Here is a 20,168-nt window from a genome sequence, read left to right as displayed (position 1 = left end):
TGCAGCAAGGATCGGGTTTTCCCCTCACATGCATCTCCCTCTCCCTCCTGCCGCCTCTCATAAAGGGGAGAGATGTCATCTGACAATTTCTCAGTGAGGAAAAAAATGGAAAATAGAAGAAAAAGAGGGGTTTTATCTACTTTAGGTTATATTTTTATTGCTAGCCGTGACTGTAACATTTGCTGTGATTACCAGATTAATCACCAGATTGCAAAGCCCATTAAATAAAATCAAGTCAGACAGTTGAGGTGTTCTAAGAGCGATGTCCCTCAGAGCGTGTCCCAGCCTGCTTCTCCCTCATCCTTTCTCTCCCTGACACTCAGTTTGAGAGAAAGACCATTCCCCAGCTAGGACAAAAGGGAAAACAACATTCCCTCTCTCCTGATCCGTCGGGAAAGGCCAGCCAGCTGTATTCCAACACCACCAGCATCACCTCTCCCCTGTCCAAGCTCTATTTGCCAACCCTGCACATCATCAATTAGGGTGATGGACAGCACAAACAGGTGAAGATGTGTTTCACAACCCTCGGCTCAGGTCTCTGCAAATGAGCGCTGTAGATCTCCCCTTCTCCTAATGCCACCTGTCAAAGCCTCCCCTCTTCCCGGGAACAGGATCCCGCATCAAAGCACAGTTAAATGGGGTGTAAATGCCTCTTTCATGCACAGAAAATGGGCTGGTTGGCAGTAATAGGGGGAACTGTAAATGCTGTCAGCGGCTACATTTTGTTTATTGATTTACACCGTGTAATGGGATGACTCGATTTGAATCATATACACAGGTGTCATGTCCCATTCATCGCCATCGGATTTAATAACCACAACAGTGCACCGCCGAGCTTGGCTCTGCAGTGGGCACAGAAACTGCCCAAGAGCATGGGGATCCCAAACCCCTGGGCTCTGTGAGCTCACAGCAAAGCCAGAGGTAGGAGATGGGCACCAGGGCTCACCCAGCCATCCCCTACAGTCACAGAGTCATGGGATGGCTTGGAAGGGACCTGAAAGATCATGGCAGAGGGGTTGCAATTCGATGGTCTTTAATGTCCAATCCAACCCAAACCATTCTGGGATTCTACGCTCTAGTTCCAACCCCACAGCCCTCGTGATGTTCATTGTGGTACTGGGGAAGTTTTTATGCTTGCCCTGGGGTTTGGGCTGTGTAATTCCCTGTAGGCACACACAGATTAAGCCATTCACAACCCTGGAACACCTTCCAGAACCATCCATCTCTGCTGGTACAACCCAAGCGTGCAAATTGCTCCTCCACCTTTGCAGAACCTTCCCGAAGCCCAGGAGCCCACAGCACCGAGGGAGAAGGGAAGGGATGAATTCCCTTTGCTTAAACTCTACCTGCACCGTCCAAATCCCAGGCTGAGTTCACCCTAACATGGAAAACCCAAGGGATTTCTCCCTTCTGCATCGCGTGTCTCTTGAACAACACAGAGGAATTAAACCCTGTTGCTTAATTTCTGTGGCATCTGCCAGGCTTCCCCCCCTCCAAAAAAAAATAAGGAATCCAATCAAGAGCCTCTGAGCGTGTCACCCCAGCGGTTACGATGCCAATTAGGAGAGACTCAAGCATTCAAATGGCCAAGCAAAACAAGGCAAATGACAAGTAATTTAAACCCTGCTGGGCACTCTCCGACGAAGCCGGCTGCCGTGTCGCAGTGAGCTGCGGCACTTGCTAATTAGTAACCACTCAAAAGCCTGTAAATAGCCCTAAAACACTCTCCGAGTGTCGACAGCGATGGGCTGTTAGGTTTATCCCTGCTCCTAGGTTTATCCCTGTTCCCATCACTCAGGGTCCCACAGCTCCCTTCCCTGCTCAGACGGGGACACGGGTACAGCAGGATGATGTGTCCCTTGTAAACGTGTGGCAGGGACAAAAATGACACATTCCATGTCCTGGGATTGCAGACATCCCTTCCCCTTCCCAAACCTCCATAGCAAGCCAGAGGTGCCTCTGCAGAAGGGGCAGGGTCGCTGCCAAACACGTCAGTGACACAACTGCACACCCAAGCCCCAGATCCTTCCTTTCCTCTGCTCTCTTCCTCACCACGTGAGTAGAGGGAGGCCGGGATGGCATTGCCTCCATTTTTCTCAGGTCATGAGTCCCCTCGAAATACCATCACTCGGAGCAATGAAGCTGTCACATTTTGTATTTTTAGTTTTTCAAACCTTGTATTTCATTTCACCGCCAGCTGCTGAAAAGGATGAGCAAAAGGCCAGAGCAGGGATCAAAAAATCAATACGCTGCAGGAAGACAGAAGATCTGTTTCTATTCTCCGTCTCTGGTGCTGGGTACCCAGGGAACATCATTGCAAACAAGGCCGAGGGCTACTGCCCTCCTGCTCAAACCAGGTCCTCCAATTCCCCACCTCAGTCATCCCAGAAAGGGATACGCTCACTGCCAGAGAAGGGGTTGGCTCTTTGGAAAATGCTGTCCCTACATGGATAAAGCTGAGTGAATCCTATATGGGTGGTAGGCAAAAAAAAAACAGCCCTAAGGAAGGGAGGACTGTATTAATTTCTCTCCAAATCCTCCAAATTTCTCTCCTCAGATTCCTCCTCTAACTCATCCCACACAACCCACACATTCCTGTTTCCCATGCTGTCCATGGGATTCCCCTTGCCTGCTCATCAGCAATCTCACCCCAACTTGCAGCTCGGAGCTGATCACTGTCAGCACTCTCAAGTTTCACCTGTTCCCTTTATCTTCTCTTGCTTCCTCCACATTGGGGGCGAGGTCCCCAGAAGTCTCTGTGAAGCCACCTTGGCACCAGGGTCCCTCAAAGCCACTCTGGCTCCTCTGCGCAGGCTGAGGAGTCACTTGTGCTCAGCCACTTCGTGCTCTGCCAACCTACTGCTTGTGCAGTGTGGGAACGTATTGGACACATCCAGACAAATCAGGCTCCCCACGACAGGCTTGACAAGGGAGCCAGGAGCCACAGGAGCTCTCCGAGTGGAACAGAAATGAAGGGAATGGGATCCCAGGCAGTAGAAGCATCTCTCAGAAGATAAACCAGCCTCACTCACAAACAAACCCAACCTGAAGGGGTTGGAAAGACCTTTCAGGTCACAGGAAGAGCAGGTATGGGTTTTCTTGGCATGCTGAGGAAGTGGAGGATGAACAAGATGCAGGATCAAAGGCTCCCTCCTGTTCCAGGCATCATCCTTTCAACAGCTACGTGATGCATCCAAAACACCTCAAAAATGAGCTGATACAGCAATTGAATAGGTGAAGTCCTGAAGAGCAGCAGGATGTGATGGCTGGTATTAGCCCAGATGGTAACACCATCCATCCATCCATTCCTTCCACAGGGGCCCCCTTCCAGCAGGAGCCTCCCTATAAATCAGGGGGTGAGGAATAAGCATGGAGCATCAGAACTGCAGAAGCAGCAGCACTGCAGTCATAAATCAGGATCTAATTCAATCTTGTGAGATGCCTCGTTTGATTAATTTATGTCAGCATTTTCTCTTCCACCGGCAGCTGCTGTCCCTCCCTGCATTGCCTCTGCCTCCGTGCTCCTCTGGACAATCCAGCAGGCTCCAGGCAGGAGGGATGGCCAGGAGGGGACACAGCCAGGCCCCATCCAAAGAGATCTCCGTGGGACTTGACCAAGCCTGATCTCCTGTTCTCTGCCAAAAACCCCTGGATATGGTGGTTACACCCACCTGGCACCCCAGGGCAGAGCCACCGATGTTCCTTGGTCATGGACCTGTTTGATGGAAGACACTTTTGAACACCTTCCCAACAGGTAGAGACTCCTTGTGATCCTGGTCTTTTCCCACATATTGTTCTCAGCAACAGAATCCAGCATCAATATATAAAAAAAAACTCTGTCCTTTAAAATGGGGGGTGATGGGGTTGTTTTTCACAGGAAAACCAAATGCCTGTTGCCAGCTGAAAATAAAGATGGACCTTATTGAAAATCCAGATGCTTCATCTGAGCCACACTTTCCTGGGGGAAAGAAATTACTGAACTAAATGAACATGGAGCAAGGAAATAAAATAATACCCATGCTAGCTGTCCCTGCTGAATCTCCAGAAATGAGAGTCTGATCAAGTGCTGCATAAATTAACTGGTGTCTCAAGAGAAGAGGGTGTAAGAGCAACATCCACACTGACCCAGCAGCCTCAGCAGCCTCAGCCTTGCCTGGAAAGTGTCCTCCCTGAAAGCACATTACACCCTCCAAACTTCTCTGTGAACCACTCATTTATTTAGGAAGGAGGAAGGAGGAAGGAGGTAGGAGACAGCAAGAGTGATACTTGGGCCATCTGTTTGAGCTCTACCTCCTCCCTCCCTGCACAAAAAATTAGCAAGAACCTGCTAGAAGCAATGGCACATGTTTAATTCAGTCCTGCAGAGGGCTGGAGCCGTATTCTGGGCTTGGCCTCCTCCGTAACAAGGGTTTAAATAAATCACTGGGTCAGAGGTGCAGAAACACCGGACACTGATGCACATGGCCATTGCTCTTGTCCTCCATGAGCATTCCCTCTGCCAGATCCCAGAGCCAGGAGTTGACACAGGCAGTTCAATAGCTTAACCTGGTGCAGCCTGGTTAGCATCAAAGGGAGCTCAGATAAAGCTTCCTGTGAGATGCACGGCTTTGTTCAGAGCAGCCAAATCCTGGTGGTGATCAGTGCCAGGTGCTGGGTTGGAGGACTTGGGCTCTTTGCTCCCCAGGGGCTGGCAGGAGTTTGCTGGAGCACTGGAAGATCAAGCTGCTCTGGCACTGCAGAAGCAGAAAACAGACTGTTAAAAATCTGCTGAACCCGAGGAGCTCGAGGCAGCCCCATCCAAGCCAGAAGGTTGCAAACCACAGGGGCTGCAGGTTGACACTCTGCCCGAGGAGCCCCTTGCTGAAACCCCACAGCTTGGGTGATGGAGAAGGTGGGAAGATGGCTTGGTAGCCCAGGGACAGCTGTGCCTGCTGGGTCTCTGTGTCACGGACAAAACCCTGTGGTTTCACTCACATGCTCCATCCCTCAACACAGTGCTGGAGAGGCCCAGCTAAGGACACTGTGCCAGGCTGCTGTCAGCCCAAAAGCCAAAACTGCTCATGGGCCCTCAATGAAGAGAGACTGATGTGATGGAAATGTTCCTACACCTCTTCTCTTCCCAGACAGCTTTCACCATGCAATGCCCCAGCTAAATTCTGGCTCTGTACTGGACTACCAGCCTGGGGCAGAGCTGTCTGAGCACCTGTACCATCCTACTGTCCTTCCTCATGCTTCAGCCCTCTCCAGAAGATTGGGGCTATAAGAAAGGAGACAATCCTAGGGGAAAAACGCTGCCCTTCTCTTTTCATCCCCAGCTTAAGGCAAAGAACAGCCTTGCTCTTCCTGCTCCAGTCCCACAAACTCCTGCTTCAACCTCTTCCTTCTTCACCTCTGCTCTCACCAGCTTTAACCTTCTCATCCTGGCACATCATCCTGGGAGTCGGTTCCCCTGGCCTCCCATGGGGCTCTGGCTCTGCCGCCCTTCCCCAGACTCCCCGCTGGTTCCTCTTCAGAGGAGACTCCACTCTCCTGCTATGTATCCGAGCAGCAGCAACTTGCAACGTTTGGAGCGGTTTCAGAACATCTTCACTGACAATTTCCTCAAAGGCCACTCTTCAAACGGCGACAAACCCGCCTTGATCTCCTCCGCGGAACAGCAGGAGTCGGACTGAGCCTGTCCTCTTAATTGGTGTTACTCTCCCATTATTTCCAGGCTGGTAGAAATCCTGCAGACTCCTTTCCTGGCTGGTGGGCAGAATGGGATTTCCTCAGGACTTAGCAGGGAGCAGCACTCCGAGGCACTGATAACTCAGAACGCACCTCCCCAGGGAAGAGACGTGAAGCCAAGGGCTTACAGGCACTGTCATTTCACGCCTGCCTTGGAGCGCAGCAGAGATGGCTCTGAACGGATTGGGAATGCCATCCATTCTTCAAGCCACAGACAGGCCTGCTGCACCCAAATTGGGTCAGGGCATGCTTTCAGACTAAGGTAATTCCTCACAAACTCAACTGGTTTTCATATGTATTATTCACGTGTCAGTCTTGGCTAAAAGCTGTCTGAGTTTCCAAGGTGGATAACTCCAGGCATTCTGGGAATCAAAGATGTGATGTCTCCATCACTTCCAGGCTTGCACACGACAAAATCAGTGTCCAACGTTTGCCATCAACAACTGTGAACATGCCCCAGCACAACTGACCATGAAGCTCTAGCACTGCTTTTTCCAGAGCAGAGGGAATAAGACAGCATCTTTAAGCCAGATGTACCAAGGTCTGCTGGCCTCCCAGTCCAGCCCACTGGAAAGAAATTCCTCCAAATCTAAGCAAAATTGGAGGCAAGGAAAATCCCTTCTGTTAGCAAAGTGTTAAGACAGAGTTATGTCCTCACAGGCAGCAAGGACAACATGGAAGTGGACTTCCAAAGGCTGCATTATTTACACTGGAGGCTCAGCCAAGTTTGAGACAGATCTATTCATTTTAAATCAATGTAATATTTATGCTAGAGCACAAAAGATTATGGGCCAGAACCTCAGCCAGTGTAAATCAGCACACTACTTGACCCAGCTGAGGACCCAGTTCTGGCTGTTGACTTTTAAAACTCTATTTTTCTTCAGCTCTCTTGCTCCTGCCAGCCACATCTGGGAAAAAAAAAAAAAAAAAAAAAGCCAAAAATATGGGGCAGACAGAGACCTGTTCCCATGGTCAGGGCTGCAAGGATAGTGACCAAAGGTGAGGAGGAGATTTGAGAGGTGCCTGCCTGGAAGGGTCTGGGAGGATGTGAAACAGCTAAATAGAAGGAGAAATTAAGGAGTACTTGATAACTCAGGCCAGGAAATCTTCCTTTTGTGAATTCTACCATCCCCACAGAGTTCAGGGATGGGGAGTGGGAGTGCAGCTCCACAGGACTCCCTGTTTCTGGTGGAGCCCAAGTGCTCCGTGTAAAGCAGCCCTGATTCCATAACCACATGCCAAGGATGCAGAGGTACTGCCTATAGGCAATGGGAAACCCTACCACCTGATTAATTTATTTAGTTTTTTTACAGATTTGGCAAGATTTACCAGGATTTGCAGGCCTCTGCCAGTCCCCCCATTTGCCCTAAGCTGCCTCTCCCCCAATTTTGGAGGCTGCCTGCAAGACAGAGTAGAGGTTCTGTATCTTAGTCTCAACGATCTTGCTGATGTACTTCCCGTGTCTTCTGTTGCTTCTACACCCTTGAGACGAAGAATTTTGATGATGTCCACCCAATCATCCTCACGTAACCCTAAGTGCTGCTAATCAAACGAGCAATTAGAGCAGGATGCTTCACTTCCACAGCCCTGTAACTGAGCATTCCCTGGCAGCTCGCTCTGAAAAGACACGGTGATGGATAACAACTCCATATTACTTATTAAACACCTAATACAGCTTGAATGATTCTGTTTACTGAAGAGTGTTAATCTTAATGAAAACAATATTTGAGGCAGACTGGCAAGGATAATTCTCTACCCTTTTATCCAGGGATCTCAGAATACAGAAACAGTAATTGATCCTCACGGCATCTCTGTGGGTATTACACCTTTTTAAAAGGGTAAACAGAGGCACGGAGAGGTTAAATGGTTTGTACAAAGTGCATTTGCTTCTAGGAGAGTGTTGGTAATGCAGTCCCCAAGCCCTCAGGAAAGCCAGGGAAGCATGTCTCTAACAAGAGAGGTCTGTGGCTTTTTATCCCCCTTGCCTCTGACAAGGCTGGTTTGAGCTCTGCGATGACGGAGGAGCTGAAATGGGGCTTCACAGAATTCAGAGCTGGAGGAGACCCACAAGGAAGCTCCTCGTTTTATTAGGAGAGATGAAACCGCAGCGGGGCTCTAAACGCTTCTGCTTTGGCACACGCGTCAATCACTGACTGACTGAGATGTGCAGACAAAACCCTTCCCGGGCAAGAGATCATCCCAGGCCCTGGGCACCTCTCTCCCAAGTGTCTGGGACTGGGAACCATCAGGTACACCTGACTGGACCAGCATCCCAGTGCCCAGGGCTGCCAGAGCATCCCCTCTCCCCCTGCCTGGGCCAAGGACACTGACACAGGCAGGGCTGGTGGGAAGGGAGGAAGGAGATCTGGAACTCCCTTAACCCAGAAAATTCATTTCGCTCTCCTTCACAGTCTTTTCTGCCCTGTCAAGCCAGGAGAGGGTGTAAGACAGGAAGAGGCACGACAGAGTATAGAAAACACTGCCCTGTGGCACATTCTCCATGTAATTTTCCAGCTCTAAGAGTTCACAGGCTGCCTCTGGAGTGAAAGAGATGTCAAGGTTCATAATATTTTCCTATTTTTCAAGATAAATACTCTTTTACCATCCCAAAGCCTTCAGTATCTACTACTTAAGTCCATCTCATAAAATTCATAAATCTTTCCCAAAATATCCCCCAGCCAGAAAAGCCCAGGTTAGTCTCAATTCTAAGCAATGCACAAACCCTTAATGGCAAGTTCCTGATAACAAAGGCACTCTGGCATCAATCTATCAATCCACAGGCTGGCAAAAAGCACCTCAAGAGGAGGAAAGGGGACACACAGAGCCAGAGCTGAATCACCAATTTCATTAGGACAATCACCATCCAAATGCCTTCACATTTGTGTAGGATTATTTGATTTCCCCCAGCACTGAAAGGTCTTTTATTACACACCAACAGCACCATAACAACAGGCCTGGAATGGGAAGGAGAGCCATCTAAATTAATATTGCTCCTGAGTTCCTCTGCCTGTGTCAGTCCTCTGCATATGAAGGGCAGGTTTGAACACTTGCACCATGTCACCTAAGTGACACCTACATATCTAGATGCTCTCATATATGAACTCATGCACCCAGTTCTTTAGCAGGAATTTAATTTCACCCAGGTATTCTCCTGACACTTTGGCAAGTGCTTATTATTTAAAGTCGTTTATCTGCTTTAGTGGAACTCCTGTCCCTGAGACCCCAAGCACACCCAGGCAAAACAACAGAAAAACACCCGAACGCAGCATTCCAAATGGGTGCAGAGACAGAAGGTCTGGCAAATCTGGACATTTCCAACATCAGTATCTTGGGAGATGGAGACTGAAACAAATTGTTCTTAGCCCAGAGTAATTTCACAAGATTTTATCCATACAGCAAAGTCACTTTCCACCACCGAAAACGATTTTCTGCCATGCCTGCAGATATCACCAGAGCACTCTCAGCTCCTGCAAGTCTTGCAACTCAAGAGGGGAATTGTGGACATGCAAGTCACGTCCACCCGGATTTAGCTCCCTCAGCCTGGGAAACACATCCCCTTACAGCCCCAGAGCTGACAACCTGTTAGCACCACGTATTAGCCTGATCCCAGGTGGGATCTAACCCGCTGCAGCTCAGGGCTCTGCTGCTGGGAGAGACAGGGAAAGGCAGAGACAGCAGCTCAGGGATGGATGCTCAGCAGGAACGAGGCAAAGCAGCAGCAGAGTATTTACATGGGCACAGCAGCATCAATGACCTTGCAGTTTGCACTCGTCCCAGGTCCTGACTGTAGACCCCCATCCCTGCTGGATCAGCCAGCCCCACTGAGAAATGAACTCCCATCCGTTCTCTAATGCAGCAGGAAGTCTAAATAAGTGCTTTCCACACATTCTGGGCTTGTGTACACACAGTTCCTGTACGAGCTGTACTGGCTCAGCAAGAAACAGCACAGCCCAGCGCGAGGGATGGAGTTATTCTGCCATAAAGGCGCTGTGTTAGGGAGAGCTTGTTTGCACATGCACAGAGAAACATGCCAGGCAACCCTGGCTGCAGGCAGCAGCGAGGGCTATCCATTATTAGGGAATCTGGGAATGAGCCTTCCTCCAGTGGGAAAAGAGCAGGTACCTCTGGCCAAGGTTCACAGCCCCAGGGGATACCCGGAAGATGGTGCAGTCTCAGGGAGGAACCCCACTTTTTCTCGCCTCTCCCTGCAATGCAAAGCTTTCAGTTCTTCCTAAAGCCTGCAAGCCTCTTCCAAATCTCCCAGTCCTTTCCTAATATGATGCTGGCACTCACATCCCTCTCCCTGCCCAGCACATTCCTCCCCTCCCCTCTGTCACTCCACCTGCAGCAGCATCCCTCCCTTGTATGTATTTTGCTGGAGAACTTGTAGGGCTTGTCTGGCTAATGGAAAGCTACTCTGGATCCCCCTTTGGGCTTTTCAGGAAGGATTAGCAAGGTTTCTCCAAAGCAGACACAGCAAGACAGTGTGTTTCTCTAAATACATCAGGGACTTCTCCGGTGCTTGGCTTTGGCAGGGGCTAAGTGCAGTTGTCTCACAAGTTGTCTCCTTGCTCGGGTGTACAAGCAGGAAGGTGCTGTCAGGAATTGATGCAGGGCTGCTCGGGCTCTGCCTCTCTGGGGTGCTGCACAAAATAGCGAGTGAAAGCTGTTACCTGCTGACAGCTCTGCCCAGGCTCGCTCAGAACAACGTGGGCTGCCGAGAAGCTTCCCTGCTGAAGATGCTGACACTGGCATCGGCTGTGCAGACCTGGCAGGGAGGGCAGCAGAGCCCAAATAATCCTCTACACTCCACAGAGCCACCATCTCACCCTCCTATGTGTCCCCAGAGCAAGACCCAGGAAGGGCCACCCACTGCTTGCTTAGGAAGCACAAACTCCAGCTTAACTTGGCATTTCCCTGATCTCCCAGACAGTATCCATGGCCTTTCTCTCAGACCCTGGCACAAAATAAAGTGAATTTCCTGTGGTGAAGCAGCAAAGCCATGGCAGAGCTGGGCTCAAGGCTGACCTCCAGCTCCACAACCTCCTCAGGACACCAGGTCTTTAGGGGACTTGTGCAGTCCTAAAACTGGTGCCGTTCCCAGTGATCCTCTTGGCCCCACACAGTCTCAGAGCTGCCTTGTATTTCTCATTTGGAGTAAGTGGGGTAAGCAATTAGCTTTCTCAACAACCCTTACAGGAAGCTGCTGTTGGCAGGGGTAATTGAATGTTATCCCAGGAAAACAAGGGGAACAAGATGTGATAGCCATATCATCTCAAAATAGGCTACACACAGGCCATTCATCCCTCTCTCTGGGGGCCTGGCTTTGTTTGAGCAAGATTATGAACTCCCCTTCAGAAGAGCTTCATCATTTCCACATATTTCCCATTGGCCATGGGCAGGCAGGATCAATAAAGATATAATCCGAGAGACAGCTGCAAACACAAAAGTTCCTAATGAATTCCCAACCATCCAGGCAGCCCAAACACGCGTCCCGTCAGCTGGGAATTTGTGCAAAGCCGTCACTCCGCTTAAAATTTCCCCATGGAGGGCAGGACCAGAGGCAAGACAATGTCAGGTGGTTCCCAGTCCATCTCAGAGTCCAGCATTACCCCGGAGTAATTACTTCTCCAGACATCAACACCTCCAGCCAGGAGAGAGATTGGAGGCACAGGAAGGTATATTTGAAGAAAACACTATGGAAATGGCCTGGCAGTGTGGCCTTGGGGACAGAAAGTGGATGTGTGGCTAATAAGGATGAGTCAGTAGCCCAGATTGTTCCCTCCAGCCCAGCTAATTCACAGCCTCTATCTCTGCTACTATTTTCCCCCTTCTTCCTTTCCCTAACTCCTCCCTCTAAATGCAGTTTAGCATTTCTAAAAGTACATGTTGTCCCACCATCTAAACAGTTTTACTACAGATGTAGCAAGGAAAAAATAAATACACATGGATTTATGTGTTCTTAAATTGTACTGGACAATTTGACATCTCTTTAGAAGGTAAAAGTTGCACTGAAGGGGATAACTGGAGTTTTATTTCCTTTGTTGGGCCACAACATCCCATAGCTGCTAATAAGTTAAAAGCCAGCCATCCAAAATTCAATGGGTTTTTTTCTGGCAAAAAACTGGTGGTTTTCCACGTTTTTGTAAAACCTCCTTTTGGAAAATACACAGCAAAACTTTCTAAGCCATCTGGGGAATGCGGGATATTAAATTCCCATTCAAACGAAGCATGAACCCAAAATCCCAGGTGGGTTTGTAAATTCCAGTTAAACTGTCCTGACTTTGCAGTAAGTCCATTGCTCCCCCAGAGGACTCCGTGGATCTACTGCCACTATTTAGGTGAAGAACTCCTCTGAATGATAGAGATCTGTCATTTTCAAAAGCTGAAGGAAGGAGATGCTTATCCCAGCTTCCCAGAAGTCATTTTGTGTGCATGCAGAACCGCAGATATTTCCATCTCAGCTCACTCACATCCCTCACCCACACCCACAACAGCTGAAAAGGGGGAACTCTTCCATTCTGGGGCCACGTCCAGTCAACAAAACATCCTTAATGGACTCCCAAACAGCAGGTTTAGTCAAGAAATTGATGCACTTGGTAGCAGATTGATATATAATATATCTACATAAATACAGAGAGACGCAGTGCAATTACAGGGGTCTGCCAGGAGCAAGAATAAGTACAGGGGAATTTGAGCAAAGCCCTGCAGCTAAAGGTCCACAGATCTTTCATTTTACTTACAGTGAGCACAAGAAAGCCTCTCCAGGCAGCGTTACTTCAAGGCAGAGCAGATAAAAACACAAGAGGTCTCTCATTTTGCCTTGTAACACAGAGGTTAAGCAGCACGCACGTGGCCTCCAACCCCTGGGCAAAGCCACGTGTCTTGGGTCGAGGGCAAAGACAGAGTCTGCAGCTCTCTGTACTCACTCACTGCTTTCCAAGCCCTTTCTGACCCACCAGCCAAGCCTGGAGTCTTAGACAGCAAATACTTCACTCAGTAAAGGTAATTTGAATGCCCCAGTGACTGGGATCATGCAGCAGCCTTTGCTACCACTCCCGCTTCCCCAAAAGTTTACAAATGATGTTATTGAGGGCAGTGGATCACAGGAATCAATAAGTGCTCTGCTGCAGTTTGTATTGAGCTAATAAAAACACTCAGCACCAGGCACGGGCCCTGCTTGCAAACACTTGGCTCTGACTGACTCCAGCAGCTCCTCAGTTAAACAGGCACGGACCAGGAGAGCAGGAGGTCACGTCAGCATGGGCTCCAAGGTCATGGGGCTGCTGTGCCAGCTTGAAACCAGTGGGTCAGGGAGGAGATCAATGCTAAAATAGCAGGAATCATCTGTTTCCTACTACCATCCCTCCCAGACTCCCTGTGAACTGCATTAACACTTATTTGCTGAGGTAGGTGATGGATTTCCCAGCTCTGGCCCGTGGGTATCACTCCTTCCTGCAGTAAGGAAGTGGAGCCTTTCAGAGATCTGCCACAGGCCCTTTTTAGGAACATGATGAGAAGGATTCAAGTGGCAGCCCAGGACGCTTTGAAATCAAACACCTTCTCTTCTATTCTAGGTGTTGCTGTGATTTTTTTGAATGGCCACGGTGTGCCTGCAGCGAGAGCTCACGTACCTAGCAGTACTCAATTTAGCTGTATGAATAGCATTAATTACTGAGCGATTAAATGACTTGCTCAAAGTCAAAATGAATCAGTGGCAGCGCCAGAGAAACAACCCAGCAGTCCTGGCTCCAGGTCCTTCACACCTGACATCAGATCTCAGCGCTCCAGCCACCTGCTCGGGTGATATTTAGGGACTTAATTGCACACCACCATCAGTCTCCCTGCTCTGGGTTTCAAGGCTCAGGCAAAGCTGATCCCCAAGTATCCAGAGGAAAAGGAAGTTCCTGTGTTTGAAAGGCTGCTTTGTCACCAGCTCCTCTCCAAAGTTAGCTGTCAAGAGCATCTGGGCTTTTGGCTGGATCACTCCCTGATATATGAGGAGCATGTTGAACATGTGCTGCCTGCAGTTGGTACAAGGTTCTTTGTCAACCCAAGCATTGCTTAAGTGCCCATAATAGGGAACAGGTTGCCCAGCCGTTCCTCCTCCCCGATATTGATTATGGGGGTATAATACTGCACAGAGCAGCAGCAGCTGTCTTTCACTGCCTGGATATTCCGCATAATAAAGCACTGCAAGTTCCTTCCCCGAGCAGTCATTACCCGCTGCATCACAATGGCTCGTGCAAACAAGCTGTGCTGGCTCAGCCGTGCCACAGGCAGCCCCAGCTTAAAACTAGCCATAAGTTTCTAGTCCAGTATCCTGGGTAATCCCTGTGGAGCCACAGGAACATTCAGGAAGCTGTATGAAGAAGTCTGTGTATGCAAAGAGGCAAAGAGAACAGGCAAAATTTGCTCATCCTCATTTATGGTAACAGCAGACACCATCAACTCTGCATAAGTAGTGCCACAGCAACTGCATTGATCCCTGTGTTACACGAGTTTGGCATCCCATCCACTGCCCTATGAAATCTTAATGCCAGCACACTCTCTCACCTCTGCTTGACTTAAGCTCTTGGGCTTAGTCCTACAAGCACAGAAGAAAAACCAAGCGGAGGTTGCAGGCTCCCTCCTGCCCTGCTCTAGCACTCCTCACAAAGCTCCCCACACGCATTACAGCAACAGCTGGAACGAGCAGCTTTTGTGCCAAGTTCAATACACACAGAGGAACAAAATCTTTTACCAAAGCTGCCTGCAATCAGAGGAGAGGAGTGAACAAAATGATGTGCTGCTGGGGAAGAGAGAGGCAGACTGTAAAGCCATTTGCTGAAGGTCACGCAGTCAGGGCTGCAACAGAGCAGGGCTGAGTCCTGAGTCCCAGGTTAATTCCTCAGCCTCACCACTTTACAGATCCCACATACATTTGGGTTTACCTCTTTTTGAACTCCTTCCAGGGGCTGCAAATGTCTGCCATGGTCGTGAACTTTTCTCCCGGCAGGGGATGGCCCTGCCTGCACAACACCGAGACCTTCAAGCAAATGAAACTGGGAGACACTGAAAGGAAACACTGGGGTACCTTTAACCACCTCTGCTGCTCCCAGTTTTACCAACAAATGGTTTCCACAAAGGTGATCTCTCTTGGGAAGCCAGACAGAGCAGCTGGAGTCTCCTAGGGGAAGGCTCCTGCATCCCCACACCTCCACCTCCCCGGACAGAACCATCCCTAACTACTCCATATCCTCACATTTGCCCCTGGATGAAGCCACGGCTCGTTTTGCCAGGCTGTCACTCAGCACATTGTTCATTACAGGGAAATGAACTCTGTTCCCGAGTGTCTGGGGGACAGAGAGTAATTGGGTTCTGTGCAGCCTTTTCACTTAATTTACTCAAGTTGTATTTATTTCTTACAGAATTAGGTTTTAGTGGCTGACGGACGAGACATCAGTTGAAGACAGAGGCAAACAGATGGGATAATAAACCTGGAGAGGGAAAAATTATGTCTCTCCATCTCTCCTTTTTTCTTTCCCTCGCTGTCTCAGTCATCTCTGCCACTCTTTCATCCTTTTATAAGGAACATGGAGGGCTGCTGCTAAAAAGCTCTACTTCATCACCATGTGGCTTTGTAAAGGTAACCTTATTATCTAAGTTCATCCCAATATGGAAAAAAGGATATTTAGTGTGGGTTAAAACATGCCAGCAGAACAATCTGCTGAGTTTAATGAAATGAAAACATTTGCAAGAACCTATTGATTGTGTTGACATTTTCAGCGAAAAATTATCAAAATGTTATTTTTGATAAGGTTGAAGTACTTCATTTCAACATATTATAATTATATCTGATATCCTTATGGAGAGAAATTCTGAATATAATATAAAAGTCAGAAGAAATTGCCTCAGACTGCCAGAATGAATCACTCTAACCAACACCAGACTTTCTCATATACTTACACTTGGGGCAAAGCAAGACCCCAAAAGGAAGAAATCCACCCTTTCCATCTGATTTTAAAGCCTTTTCCAGCAGCACCATCCTGTTGCAGAAAGGCAGGAGGGGTCATGGGGTAACTAATTCAGCCCATTATCTCTGCCCCAGCAGGGACGACCTTTGATGGGCTGAACATCAGCACCTCTCACCTCCTATGGCCACAACACCCCTGGGTGCGGAATCCTGCGATATTAAATCCCTTCTCTGACCAAAAGTGGGACCTGAAGAGCAGCCACCAGCAAACCTGGTGCCACCACCACCTCAGTTTGCTCAGAGAAAGAGCATGGGATGGCACAGAGGGCACGAAGCAGAGGAAGAGCACACAGGGCTTCGCCTCACCCTGTGGCACCATAAATTATGCAGCTGCCTTCATCCATTATTCAGCATAATTTATTTTGAACATTTAGATCAGCAGTTTGTGTGAGGAAAAAAACAGAATTGGAGGGGAAAGTAGGGAAAAAATAGGGAATTAAGTGAAGGAGAGAGGGAAGCACTGGAATGGATGGTCCAGTCATTAATCAAAGACAGGCAAGGAGATGACAGGATGAGAAGGAGCAGCTGGAGAACCACTTAAATAATAACAGGAGCTCCAATGCCCCCAGCCCTTGAGGAGCAGAGGGTGAATGAAAAGCCCTGTGCACACGTTAGTTTAAGGCTATTAACAGCTTCAGCCCCTCTTCCAAACCCAAACCCCCCACACCCAACAGAGCAGGGCTGCAAGGGCAGGGTGGTTCAGCAAAGAGTTTTCCGAAGGGTGTTTTCCCCAAAAAGCTCAGGGCAACCTCCCAGGGGAGGACCTCACCCCTCATCTGCCTCTCTGAGCTCACCAGCCAGCCCTGATTTCTGAATTACAAATGTTTTCTGACACAGAAGCCTCAATGTATATTGGCATATTACTCCACGACTAATAAATTGAAGGAAATAACAACTTGCCCAGCAGACATACCCCAAGCCTGAGACTGGTGAATTCAATGAATAAATTACTTCCATGAATTTTTCACTCTAATCTAACATGCTCAAGAGCAGCTGTCCCAAAGCCACGGCATTATCAGCAGCTCTGAGACACTTGGGGGCAAGAAGAAAAATGGTGACCACGATAAAGTGGGCTGAGTTATCACCCTGAAACATCCCTTACTGCAAACAGGAGGTGCCCTGGGTTTGCAAAAGTCTCACTCTGCCCAAGAAACAGCAGGTTCCTTCGCAAGCATCTCCTTCTGCATCTCAAGGGGCTTTTCAGACACTCATTCCAATCCTTTGGAGAGCAAGGAGTTGCCATCCAACGGTGCTGTGAGATCCTTGGGCAGCAGCAAGTGATGAATTCAAGTTAGGGGTGTTTGAAAAAAATCACAAGGGGTTGCAGGAGCATTTACAGAGCAAATACAAGTTATTCTCTGGAGGTGATCAATAAAAGTGGTGGCTCGTGCCTTTCAGATGTGTAGGGAAACATTGGCTTCATCTAACAAGAGCCAGTTTTGTTTGCAGCTGAAAGGAAAAGATTTTTATTCCCAAATTGCTGTGACACATGAGGTGCTCCTGAAAACCAGAACACCCATAAATTCCTTCCCCATCTCCAAACAGGTTGGGAACACGCTGAAAAGCAGATGATTTGCATGGTAGCCATTCACATCTGGAGTGGGCACAGCAGAACTCTGCCCCAGCCAAACCCTCCTGGGTGCCACTGAGGCTCGGTGTGAGCTGGGAAAGCCACCAGAGCTTTTGAACAGAAGGCAAATGGTTCCATGCATGCCTCTCTGCTCCCATTTTTCCAGACCATAACCCTGGAAAGGCAACATGCAGGACAGGGAAGGGGTAGGCAGGTTCCAAGTGAGCAAACATCGAAACAAGGAGGGGAAAGCTCCAAGTCTGGATGGCTCAGCAGCTGCTCTGCCGTCAGGATTGGCACCACTGGAGCACAGGAGTGATGGCCCGGGCATGGAGCAGTGCCTGCCAGGGCTGCAGCTCCTCTCCTGAGGGCAGATCACTCCCACCTTTGCAAAGCTGTTGAGAGAGGGGTGGAAATGTGGGAATGAGGCCCTGGACAACTTTGTGCACAGCACCAGGCTGGGGTGGTTGATGGGAGCCAGCTGGAGACTTTAATGTCCTGGAGCAACTCTCCACAGCTCCTGCCCGAGAAGGGCACTCGCTGCTGGTGGAGCCATTTTTCAAGTTGCCACCACTGCTTCCACAAAGAGTTACAAGGTCTCCTTCTCTCCGAGTAACCCCAGAGGAAAAGATGCTGATGGTGTTTCACTGGACAGGAAAGTTCCAGCTGGAAAACCAGGTACCTCCAGGGCAGGCACAGCAAGGAGTTTGTCACCACTCAGCGTTTAAAAGCCAAATTTAATTTGCTCTCATCCCTCTCCCCCCGGCCGTCTGTTTGTCAGTGATTGCTCTGCAATGAGACCTCCTTCATCCCCACACCCCACCTACTCTTACTCCTCCTCTTCTCAGTCCCCGGGAAACTCAATTCAATCTAAGCTGACTTTGAAAGCTTTAATGGGACCAGATGGTTCCATAAAATATAAATGCAGGGATAAAAATACCATCAGACCTCTGAGCGATTAACTTTGGATCTACCCTGGCTGGGAAGGATTCAACTGAGCTCGCAGAACTGGCAAGTTTGCTGCCTTCCTCCTGCAGATGGGTTCATAAACTCTCTCTCTGCCTTTCATCTGCCTCGGGAGCAATGCCAGAGGTCTCTCCACTTCTTTATGGTCCTCCAGCCCCTTCTGAAGGTCTGATCTGCCAACCTGTTAATGTGGCATCCAGTTCTTCCTCAAAGAGGTGTCACAAAGGGAGAAAAGCCATACAGGGTTCTCATAAAGGCCAAATTACCAAATGCTTTAATTTGCTGCAGTAGACTATTTTGGGCAACACTGAATAGAGGAGATCCTTTCACATCATTTAAAAATATCGAGAAACTTTCATAGATTGAAAACCAAATTAAGACTAAAATTATCACCCAATTTCACTCAGTAATTTTTGCTGGCATGGAAATGATCATTCCATGCTTTCGAAGTGAACAGATAATTCCAGACTTGAAAGGCTCACTTCAGCAGTAAGTAAACTTGTTAAATTAGGAGTTTAAAAGTTATAATAAACTATCTGGATGAACGTGATGTGGCACAGTGTGGTTTTTAGAAAATAAAGTGTCCCCTCTCTAATCTATCAGAGTCCTTTGAGGGAGGCAACAGTACTTTCAAGAAAAGCTGTTATTATTTATTAGTCCTTCAAAATGTCTTAATTAATAATAACCAGTACCCCTGAAGAAGCAGCAGGCTCCAAAGATGAAAACCATCTTCCTGCAGATGCCTTGTGAAGGGATGTCATTTGAACAAGGAAACTGAACAGCAGCTGGAGAAGAACAGCAGCTTGTCAAGATCCATACAAAGCAGGGATGTGGGAGAGTGAAAAATAAAAACCTGATGTGAACCACGGCTCTCCCACTCCTGCATCAGGCAGATCCCAAAAATGACATTGATATGGCCAGGGGGACACAGACCACACACAGATTAGCTGGATTTGAGTCACCAGGGCTGAGAAAATCCTGCTTTAACAACCCAAACCCTTATCCCAGAGCTCCTGAAGGGTTTATACCACCTGGGCTACATCTTTACCCTTTCACCTTTAGGAGAATGGGCCTTTCCCTACCCATGCTGGCTAAATCCAAGGTGTGCCCCTCCTGCCACAGAGGAAACCCCCTCAAAGCTGACAGGACAGCAGAGGGACAGAAAGAGTGAAAGGAAAGAAAGGAATGCCTCAAAATATGAGAAATTGATAGCAAATTAAATCAGCCAAGCCAAGGTGAAGTTTTAAATGGCATGGAGAAAAAAAGGTGTCAAGTTTGAAGCATTTGTGATACAAATGCTGTTCATTTTAGTCAGGAGGAGAGGACTGTGGGAAATTCAACATTATCTAACACAGGCAATTAAGAAAACAATGACAGCTGAAATTTAATACAGACAAGTACAAGGTAATGCCTATCAAAAGCAACATTGCCAACAACTCATACACATTGATGGATTCTAACTTAATTGTAACCACTCAGGGGAAGGAAAAAAACCCACACATCACTCTGGACAACTTAACAAAAACATCTGATCAACAGCCAGTGGTGGCCAAGAAAGCAAGTCATGGAGAGAAAGGGAGAGAGAACAGTAAATGAAAATACTGTGGTGGTTTCATGGAAGAAAACAACATTCTCAGCTTGCAGTTTCACCTTCAGCATTGGAAAGACAGAGGTGTGTAAGGATAATAGGAAAATAACAATGAAAAAATGTGGTCCTAAACACATTTCCATACCTAATGAAAAAGTTGTGAGTGGATCATTCAAGTGCATGAGGATGAGAAAGAAGAAAATCATTTCAAAACAAAAGAAACCAAGTTTACGTGGTGCCTTTTATTCATCCTCCCATACGGAAAAGCACAAATTCACTGACACTGAAATCTGGAAGAGACA

The 20,168-nt window shown here is 48.3% G+C and overlaps 1 protein-coding gene and 1 long non-coding RNA gene across 8 annotated transcripts in view; one reads left to right on the top strand and one right to left on the bottom strand.

Moving 5' to 3' along the window:
* OPCML (opioid binding protein/cell adhesion molecule like) overlaps positions 1–20,168 on the bottom strand; it is a 337,367-nt gene that overhangs the window by 176,302 nt on the left and 140,897 nt on the right. The window lies entirely within an intron of this gene.
* Positions 14,030–15,209, top strand: LOC128799333 (uncharacterized). The gene is made up of 3 exons (XR_008434704.1): positions 14,030–14,158; positions 14,682–14,855; positions 15,138–15,209. It is a non-coding gene; the product is annotated as an uncharacterized LOC128799333 (long non-coding RNA).

Source organism: Vidua chalybeata, chromosome 23 (assembly GCF_026979565.1).
Source record: "Vidua chalybeata isolate OUT-0048 chromosome 23, bVidCha1 merged haplotype, whole genome shotgun sequence".
NCBI classification, from domain to species: domain Eukaryota; kingdom Metazoa; phylum Chordata; class Aves; order Passeriformes; family Viduidae; genus Vidua; species Vidua chalybeata.
Note: the sequence above shows the minus strand (reverse complement) of the source record. Positions and strands in the feature narration are given on the sequence as shown.